Source organism: Lycorma delicatula, chromosome 2 (genome assembly GCF_047948215.1).
Source record: "Lycorma delicatula isolate Av1 chromosome 2, ASM4794821v1, whole genome shotgun sequence".
Lineage (NCBI taxonomy): Eukaryota > Metazoa > Arthropoda > Insecta > Hemiptera > Fulgoridae > Lycorma > Lycorma delicatula.
In genome coordinates this window covers 55026959-55038218 of record NC_134456.1, presented here as the reverse complement: position 1 = coordinate 55038218, position 11260 = coordinate 55026959, and positions in this window count along the sequence as shown.

Below are 11260 nucleotides of genomic sequence, written 5' to 3'. Positions count from 1 at the left end.
TACCTAAAATTATTTGAAGTTGTTTCCACTAAATCTTTTCTTCTTTTGCACAAACATTGAAGGGGGGGGGGGAGGTTATTTCCTACTCCCAATACTCAGGTAAATACGTTAATATTATTAAAATCAAATTTTGTGTTTCGGTTTCAATTCGTTATTTGATGAACAATCATTTTTATTTAGGCTTATAATATTATGAAAAAATGACTCGTCGGTAGCCATTTTATAGTTAAACTGAAATATCATTTTTTATTTCAAATTAATGCATTTTATCAGCTCTTTAAAAATAAAAATAAATTATTAAGATTTAAAAAAAATTACTATCTTAATTATTATTTGTACCTATCAGAATAATAGAGGTACAATTTTCTGAATCGTTAAGAATCTTTAATTTCTCTTTCTTTAAATTTTAGAAACTAGTTTTCTAAGATATTTAGTAGTAGTTAATTAAACTTAAATTTAAATTTAAGTTTTAAGTTTAATTAACTACAATCACAAGAATAAGGAATAGTTAGTAAGGTCATGCATCTATAAAAAACAAAGTAGACTACAGAAGAAAATACAATAATGAGTTATAAAGAAAATACAATAACAAAGAAAAAAATATCAGATGTTATCAAACAAAGAAGAATCACCTTCTCCAATCACGAACAAATAATAAATTCTAATGTGCTGACAAATAGGCTATTGACAAATTTTAAAAATGTAAAAAAGCGACAACAAATAGTTAGAGAACCTGAAAGATACGTAGAATAATTGAAAATAACACAATAAAATACCAAAGAAAGTTCACTATCGAGAAAGAAATTGCCAAAACATCTCAGATTTCCAGAAAAAACAAAAAGATAGAAGAAAAATACCTGGACAGAAAAAAGAAAAATACTGGGAAATGATGAAAGAAATTACATATATATTTATATAACCAATGACACTCCCGGTAACATAAGGATTCCAACATGGGATCATACATATAAATCGATTCAGCTGTTGAGCTGTTATGATGGTACAAACAAATAATGTACATATATTAAAAGCCTGATTTTATACCTGGTTTTAGTTTGTCGTTGCTAACGCTAAGCAGTATTTCCAGCTGCACCTTGCTACAGCAACTTATTTGTATGCTGTGAAATAAGTATAAAAGTTTTGAACACTTACTTCTATGATGTTATGTACTTTACTTAGACTTAGAACTGTATAGTAAGTACCCCACTTCGCTACCCAAGTAAATATTCTATTCAACTGATATAAAACATGTTTATAGTTTTATTTTTATTTTCATAAGGTTCTTTTTATTAAATTCTTCAGAAAAAACTGGATAAATACTATGAAAAAGCAAGATTTCAGAGATGAAGAATTCAGGGCTGCTAGTTTATATACATATATAAACTAAAAACTTGGCACAGTGGTCAGTATGTTGAATTTTGTGAAAATTTAAAAAATTATATTTATATATATAAAATATACAATATTTCAGAAGAAGGTAACACAATTGTAGAAAATTTAATTTTTTTTAGTCTAGGAGGAATGAGTTAATAAGAGTATAATAAAGTGGGATAAATAAAATTGCTACAATGAATAATTTATAACAGTTTTATAACTAAGATTGCATTTTATATAACATTTTGATGACTAGATAGAATTACCTGAAAGCTCATTTTAATTTATAACTTTATAATAAAATGAAAGAAATGCATTAAACTTATAGTATACACAAAATAATATATTGGATAAAAGAATGGTTTTAATTAAGTTTCCCATTTCAGTGTCCCAGTCTGATAGCTAAAAAGTTACTTCACCTCACAATAAAATGTATGAAATATGAACTTGACCATTAATCTAATGAACCGTTAATCTAATTATAATGTTTTACATAGTAATTTGAAATTAAATAAAATATATTCGTTGATAAAGTAACTTTTAATGGTTTATTTATTTATTTTTTTTTTTTATAATTACAAATAAAATTTACAATATTATTCAAATTTCAAATATACATGTTGTTTATAAAATAACAGATTGTTATATAAAATTTTGTTGAAGCTTATGATTTCAAGTTTTGATTTTATTTAGTAACAATATGAAAATCTAAATAATCCAAAAAGATTCTCACTTTCTTGTATTTTAAAATTACAAATACAAAACCTGATTAAAATGTATTTAAAATCTATGATTAAATCAAAAGTTAGCAAATATTTTAATTAATTTTTTAACTTGATCATGTTCTTAACTCAACTTATATCATGTCCTAAAAGAAACTTTTTTTCAGCCCCGCAAAATGTTGCATATAATATGAATTATAGATCATTATTAATGTATAACTGTTTAAATTTTAATCTAAATTGTTACAACCATCTTCAAAGAAAAATTCTTCAAAGAAAAATCCTACTGCTAATTGAACCAAAACATTTAGAGTAGGTTGATAATCAATACATTATGGAGAGACAATCACATAGTTAAAATTTAAACTACACAAATAGTTTACCATCCATACATGAGAGGAAACAAACAATAATGTAACGAGGTGCAAATAATTCTTATTCCATACATTACACTACATTTTAGAATGCAGAAGAAATTATGAATTTGTAAATTATAAAAAAAATGTAATTAAAAATTAAAAAATATTCTTTTGTATAGCCAAAATGATAAAAATTATCATTAAACTACAACTCTTGGCAATTCCCTACAGCTTTTAGAGGAGCTGTGCAATAGAGATGTAACCCGATTATATATATTTACTTCTGTGATAATCTACAAAAGTCTTCAAGGATACCTATTTTGGTTATTAAAATACTCTTTGAATGTGTGAAAAACTGCACTTACTTCAGTAAATCATAGCACAAAATATTCAAATGTAATTCATTTAAAACTAGATAGGAAATAATCTCGATGAGAGAAACAACTAACCATTGAAGCACAGTATGACAAAATCAACTTTTTCATGTTAAAATTTCATGTCTATCATTTCCTACTAGAGATATTAGCAAAGGAGAGCATTGGTTACTTTTTAACCAGAGGTGGAGCAAAAAACTAACATACAGTGTGTCTTAAGTTTTGTTAAATTCAATCAATGATCTTTTCTTATAAATAGATTTTTCATATATATTTACTTGTAATCGATGTTCAATATAATCGTAGCAGTAAAACCTTTCATAAATAAAATTTAATTATTTTATTCTTTGTATCTTAAAGATGATTTACTGTGTTACGCATAATTCAATGTTTGTTGTTTAATTATAGTCATCAAGTCATATAATCAGAATGATCGGGCATAAAACTTATTAGATTTGTTTTGTAGGCACTAATTCATTGAATTTTTTAATTCTTAATTTCAGTTTTTAGTGAGTTTTTATTTATTTGTTCTTTGCAAAAGTTTCACTTTTCTAAATGAAAGATAGATAAAGCATCTATACAAAAGTTTTCATGGAGAACTTCTTTTATTTTACACTAGCTAACCCGGCAATGCTTTCCTATTGCTAGATTTGAGTGTATATGATTAAATGAACACAATTGAAAATTTGATAAAACATTAAAAACTGAACATTACGGAACTTCACAAAATTTAACTTTTCACTTTATAAAAGTCAGAATGTGAATAAATCCAATTGTCAAAACAACAGCGCTACCTATCTGATATAATTCAGTAGTTGGTTCAAAATACCCCTTACTTTCTTTGTAATGGTCAGATCGAGGATATCAATACCTTCTCTTGACAATGTGGACCATTTTTCAAAAAACCGTGTGTAAATCAGTCCAGTAGTTGTCTAGTCGATAGCACACACACATATGAACACTACTTTATATATATATATATATTCAGATTTGGCTTAACTTTTTTATTGAAATTTTTAAAGATTTTCTCATAACTAGCAAGAGTAGGTAGTCAGCTTACAACAGAGTTTACTGATGCCGTATTGCAGGACAAAAAGAGGCAGTTTCCCTTGTTTAAATTCAAAATGGCAGCTTTCAATTTGGCCCTATTTTCAAGTTAACTCCATTTAAGCATATTTGATTGGTTCAACTAGCTTATTTGTATATCTACATTCAAAAGCAGCAGCAACAGCCAAATGGCAAGCATTAAATTTGTGTTGTTTCTCTTTTTATTTAATTTTTTTTACATACATGCTAATGCAGATGATTTTTTTATATAGTAATTGTAATAATAATATTTATAAGAATTTATAATATTTATAGAAAAAAATTGCATATCTGTTGTGATTGTTTTGAATATAACAAATACCAAATTAAAAATTTTTATGAACATGTTGGAATAGGATCACATGGGAAATGAGGGATTAAGAAATGGGAAACAAACAGATACTGTATTATAAAAGTTGTAAAAATGTAAATAAATAAATTTATTTTAGTTTTCAATATGTCTGTTACATTCGGTAGATTAATTATTTTAAAAAATCCTACATAAAAGAAAACACTTACTAAAATTTCTTAAATTTAAAATAATTTTAAAATTTTTTTTAAATGTGATGTGACACCACATGATTGTTAAATTACAATACACATTTTTTGCTGTACTTCATTTAAACTTACTTCATTTGAAAGTGAAATTCGATCCTCCAACTCTTTAATAAAGTGGACAATTACACAATTATTAAAATATTAGTTATTAAGATCAAATATTTATACAATTATTAATTCAACCATCTTACATGAAATATTAGGATAAAGTAAAAGTCCCTTTATTGCTCTGTAAATAAATCTGTCTTAAATATGTCTGTATATAAATATATGTCTTATATCTATATAACAGTATATTTTTTTAAAATTATTATGATGTAACCATCAACAAAATGAAAACAAAAATGAAAAATCAGCTGTTTCACCAAATCCGATGTGGACACCACTTGACTTACTTGTACACCTATTAGATTGAATGCCAATCACACATTTTTAAAAAATTAAAAGTACATAAAATTTTATTTCATTAATAACTTCTGATTTTTTTTCATATTTTTTTATTGTTATTATTGGATTATTATTTATTGTATTTTTTTTTTTTTACAATCAGAGATTAATAATTCATTATCTATAAATCAATACATTTAAATTAAAAAAAAAAAAAAAACTTTAAAAATAGAAAGGAGATAAATTTCTGATACAAATCAATGTGCCTTCCCCTTATAAGATCCAAATATTTCATTAATTAAAATTTCATTTGGTTACAACTCTGGAACTAATGAGTACCACTTATGATACATTGTTGAAAAGCTTTCAATGAAGGCTTATAAAAAGTCCAAAATTCAAATTATTTTTGATTTTGGGCTTTTTTAGACTTTTTTGATTCAGTCGATTCCAATCAAAAGGGGAAGTGCACAACTAGATGTTATAACAGTCCTAAATCCAAAATTTCAACATCCTATGGCTAATCGTTTTTGAGTCATGCGCGATACGTAAGTACAGACGTCACATCGAAACTAGTGAAAATGGATTCAGGGAAGGTCAAAATGGATATTTCCATTGAAATCTGAAAACTGAAATTTTTCGTGATCACAATACTTCCTTTACTTCATACAAGGAAGTAAAAAAATAATTTTTAATTATAAAAAAAATATTTTTTGGATTGTAACAAGCAGACAATGTAGGAAAATATATTTATTAACATTTTTTCATGTTTTATAAAACAAGATTTGTTTGTTAACTTAATAATTATTTTATTCAGGTAAAATAATAATCAGCAAACATGAGATTCATTTTATTTTGCTAAATTCTTATTACAAATAATTTAAAATAAAGATTTCATTTGCATTAGGATATGTGTAAGAAAAAATAACATAGAAGTCTCTCTGAGTCTTCATAGAAGTCTCATAGAGGTTTGGGTTTTTTTTTTAAAAAAAAACCAAAACCTCTTGATTATGAAAATGGAACACTCACAACTTGGTTGCTGTGACTAGATGTATTAATAGGCTGCTTGAACCAACAAAAAAATTTTTAATTAGTTTACTTGGAAATAGGGCCTTGTTGGAAACTGCCATTTTGGATTTAAAGCAGATAGGACGTCCCCTCCTATCATCCTGTAAAAAGACTTTAATAAACTCCATTATAAGCAGACTGCTTGCCCCATGTAAGTCATAGAAATTCCAAATGATGTTTAATAATGACCAAAGTTAGTATTTTTTTATTCAAACTGTATACTCATTATAGGAGCCTGTAGTACCCAACCTTTAAATAGCAAATTTTTAAGCGTTGGACTTGCCTTTCTATCCCTTTAAAAACTGTAAGTCAAATTAAATTTATCCTTACTTTTCCTAAAGACTGCTTAGGGAATAACTATGCTATTTATTCAGGAAATGGGAGAATAATTAATAAAGAGTAAGCAGTTTCATTTATATAGTTCATCATGGTTGTTTCTCAATAGACATCATTACTGATTTAAATGTTGCTCACATTCAGAATGAAAAACTGAAACACTAAACCAATTAATTTTACTCTCTAAAAACCTCAAAACACTACAGAACTTCATAATTAATATCCATGCAAAAGTTTAAGTTTCTGTCCATTTTGGAAAAAAAAATCTATTAAGTCTATGCTTATCCTGTTTCACTCTTTTACGGATGAAAACGAGAAGCCCCAATTATCTCTATGTTGTTATTTTCAAAGTTGAAAATAACAAAATAGTGGATATGTAGAAAGTTAATGTTTCACACTGTTACAAGAAGGGCTTTAAGATAGTCAAACAAAAATCATTTTTAATGACTGTAAGGGATTTGATTAAGTAGGAGCTGCCAAGACTGGAAGAGATGGAAACTTTAAACCTGGCAGTTATGTTCACTTATGCACTTACCACTATAAAATTTTTTTTTTCACTCGCCTACAAAAAATGTATCCTTTACTGACTCATTTATCACTATCCAACTTTTTCCTGTCATTATAGAATTGAAATTTGATATAGTTATTACAAAGGGGCTTAGAAAATGCAAGCAAAAATTAATATCTTGTGAAAAAATTCAAACACTGGCTAAACATTTGTTTTTGTACATCTCAATCAGTATTTTTGGTTCCCAGCACAAGCACAACTTTGATAATTTTAGTGTACCAACACAATTTCATAGAGAACTCTTCATGAAATTAAAGGAAATTCATTACATAATGATGAAATTAAACCATCTACTCCCATGGACTTCTCAATTAACTCTCTGCACCAGGTCATCAATAATGACACGACAGTTACCTACTCCATGCCACATCATGTATTTTTGTATGGTCCTATTTAAATGTTCTAAACCATTTTCTTACCGTTCCATCTGACATAGTATTATCCTCATACACTTCACTAATGTATCACTGAATTTTGGCCGCTTTCATACATCTTACATTTAATAAATCAATTACTGCATATATTTCACAATTGGCGTTACTGTCTATACTCATAGATGTTTTAAACATGCACAGGGAACTGTAAACAAATACTAACAATCACGTAATGGTATCTGTAGCAAGCCAATAAATGTAGTTAATCAATACATATATGGCTACAGCAGATGTATACCAAAACCGTACTTAACTCATATATTGACTTACTAATAAAAATTATCTTCATATTTAACAAGATTATTTACTTAAAAAATGTCTATTGAATTAATGTAGGAAAACTTATGATAGGATATAAGAAGAACTCTATAAAAGAAAAATTTCAAAATTGTTCCATTCAATGAAGAGTAAGGCAAACATACATAAAAGAATCCGTACAAATTATTGACTTTAAATTTTTTCAAAAATCAAGACTATTTTTAAGAGGAATTATTATTATGTAATATTACCACCACACCTTCAAGACAGAGCTGTCGTACATCTGACCTTGAAGGTTTCAAGGCTGTCGTACATGAAGGTTTCAGATGTGATTACTAGTTACGCTGGGAATTCACTTGTTACATTCATAATTTAATTATCTACATATTTTGTATACATAAAATTTTTAATTTTATTCTGCTTATTTCTAAGTACAAGATTTCAAGTTTTCTGTGATGAATTAATCATTAAAAAAAAACTTAGATTTTACACTACTACAAAATATTTAAAATATTTTTTCTTTAAATAACGTTTTTGTTAAGTGTAATGACTGCTATGGCCATTGCCTCTAAATTAATGGTAACAGTAATCAAATTCTTTTTAAAGTGTTTATGACTAACTTTTAAAATATGTTGAAATATTGCTTCTAAAAGATCTTTCTTAATATTGTATGGCCGGAATATGGCTAGTCATATCATTTATTATTGGCATCTATAAATTTGTGTTACATCCAGGTGTGAATCTACATGAAAAAATTCAGAGATTACACTTATTACATACCTATGATTGTAAAATAACAAAGATGGACCGCTGAATGTGAAAATAGGAGGAGAAAAGATTATGGAGGTAGAAGAATTTTGTTATTTGGGAAGTAAAATTACTAAAGATGGACGAAGCAGGAGCGATATAAAATGCCGAATAGCACAAGCTAAACGAGCCTTCAGTAAGAAATATAATTTGTTTACATCAAAAATTAATTTAAATGTCAGGAAAAGATTCTTGAAAGTGTATGTTTGGAGTGTCGCTTTATATGGAAGTGAAACTTGGACGATCGGAGTATCTGAGAAGAAAAGATTAGAAGCTTTTGAAATGTGGTGCTATAGGAGAATGTTAAAAATCAGATGGGTGGATAAAGTGACAAATGAAGAGGTATTGCGGCAAATAGATGAAGAAAGAAGCATTTGGAAAAATATAGTTAAAAGAAGAGGCAGACTTATAGGCCACATACTAAGGCATCCTGGAATAATCGCTTTAATATTGGAAGGACAGGTAGAAGGGAAAAATTGTGTAGGCAGGCCACGTTTGGAGTATGTAAAACAAATTGTTGGGGATGTAGGATGTAGAGGGTATACTGAAATGAAACGACTAGCACTAGATAGGGAATCTTGGAGAGCTGCATCAAACCAGTCAAATGACTGAAGACAAAAAAAAAAAAAAAATTATTGTAAACAACATCATTCTCTTTCTACAATCTAGTAAATACACCTGCACACAGTTAGATAAATTAGAGATGTGTTAATTATTGATTTATTTAATATAATAATAATTATTATTACTATAACATATTAATTTAATATATATAATTGTAAGTTTAGTATTTCTTAATAGATTAATTAAATGTTGGGTTCTGTTTACTAAATTTCCTTTCCAGTACTGCTTAATTTTAAGTGTCCTGTATCATCTTGTGTATGGAGATAGAAGGTGTTCGTGTAAGCAGAGTAATTATGGCAAGAGACGTAGTTTTCACATTTCATGTACAAAAAAACCATTGGCTAATGTATGCAGTACTTATTTCAGAGTAGTAACTCTGTAAAGGCTTTCTGGAATCAATATTTCCACTTATTTTAAAATCTATTGAGTAAATTTTGTAAAGTATTACTATGTTTCAACATCCTAATCAACTTCTAATAATAAGCAATGAAACTACACCCAACATTCAGTTGTTTATTGACTTCTACAATGTACGCAATTCTATTACCTGAAGTATGAGGTTGTAAGGAAAGAGGTTGTATAGTACAGTTGTACAGTTTTATCTAGATCCATTTTATTATTATTTTTTTTTTTTTTTTACTTATTCATTATATAGGCACCACATCAACATTTACTTCTACTTCAAAGTAGAGGTGTTAGAAAAACTTAATTTATATATTTTTACACTTCGAGGTTAACAATCAATTATGCATAATCTAACTGTTTAGTCTATTAAGCATGCCATCAATATAATCATTGTATTCAAAGATGTTTTATAGTATTTTATTGTGTAAATGGCTTGAAATTTTTTGCATTTTCCTTATTTAATGAATTTCTATTGTTTTAAATGATAATTGTTTTATGTAGTGTATCTTAGGCTTTTGCATACTTTGCTTATTATGGCTAGGTAAATATTTTTTATGTCCATGCAATTTAAAAATGTAACCGTCCATGATTATATAAATATGTATAGACCACTGCTTTCAAGTAAAAAAATTCTTTATTGGAACCTATTTAATGAAGAAACCTTTTTTTTATCCAAAATTTCTGTTGTATGTTGTAAATAAATTAATATTATTTTTTTTTTTTAAACAAGTATTTTATACTCCTAAAATAAAATAAGACAGTTTTAGATGAAATTAGGAATTATTTTATTATTTTTATTTTTTTAATGAGATCTGCAATTAAAGTAATTTGTTTTTATTGTAGTCCATGTGTGTTTCATTTAGGTACTACATTGTCATGTATTAATCATGTACTTATAAGTTTATTTTTTATAATTTTAAGTGTCATATAAATCTACTTGAATAAATATTTTTATATCTGTTATTCTTTTCACTTTAAGGCATCTTAACATATCTATTCCAGTCTACAATAAGTTGATTCATATTCATTACATTTTACAAAAAGTATATTTAAATTTGATTGTTTCTGATGAAAGTGAGTATAGAATTGTTTTTTTACAATTTTTTACAGGTATATATATATATATATATATATATTTTTTTTTTTTTATTGATAAGCTAATTGATTTTGAGAGTTTATTTATCAGCTTCTTTGAATCTGTTGTTTTGTCTGATTTTAAATTACTAGTAAAAACTTAAACTTATAATAGGGACAGTTTGCTTTTCACTTTTTTAAATCACTATCCAAAGATGATGATAGCTTCATTGTGGGTCTTGACATCTTCCTCTCATCTTCTTCATACATGGATTTTTTATACATATGGAGAAATCTTATCTTTCTTTTCCTCTTCCCCCTCTCTCATCCACTTTTCCTAAGTCTCACCTTTTACCCTGTAAAACATCCTACTAGTAAACCATCTCTGCTAACTGTGTAAGTGTGAGTTTTTAAGTCCAGTTGTAACTCCTCTTTTTGGAAATTCTAATTGTTTTCTATCTGCTATTCAGTTATTACTTGAGTACATGAACATTATAGTGTATGGATTGTTGGAAGTTTTCAGTGTCCAATTATTACTTTCCCATTTTCATTTTTGAGTCATTTTGGATGTACAGCAAAATTCCAAAGGTTTTACTAAATATCCAAATGTTGTATTGATATTGAGTTATACTATCAGAAATAATCGAAAAGGAGTTATTTTTAAAGAGGAAGTCATTAAAAGCTAGCCATATCAATTTAAACATTTCTAGCTGTATTTGTCCCCTCATAGATTAAAGGGATACTTCCCATCCCCTTAAGCCATTTTCATAAATATTTAATAGCATCAATATCCCATACAAACTAGTCATACCAAATTTTGGATGATTTA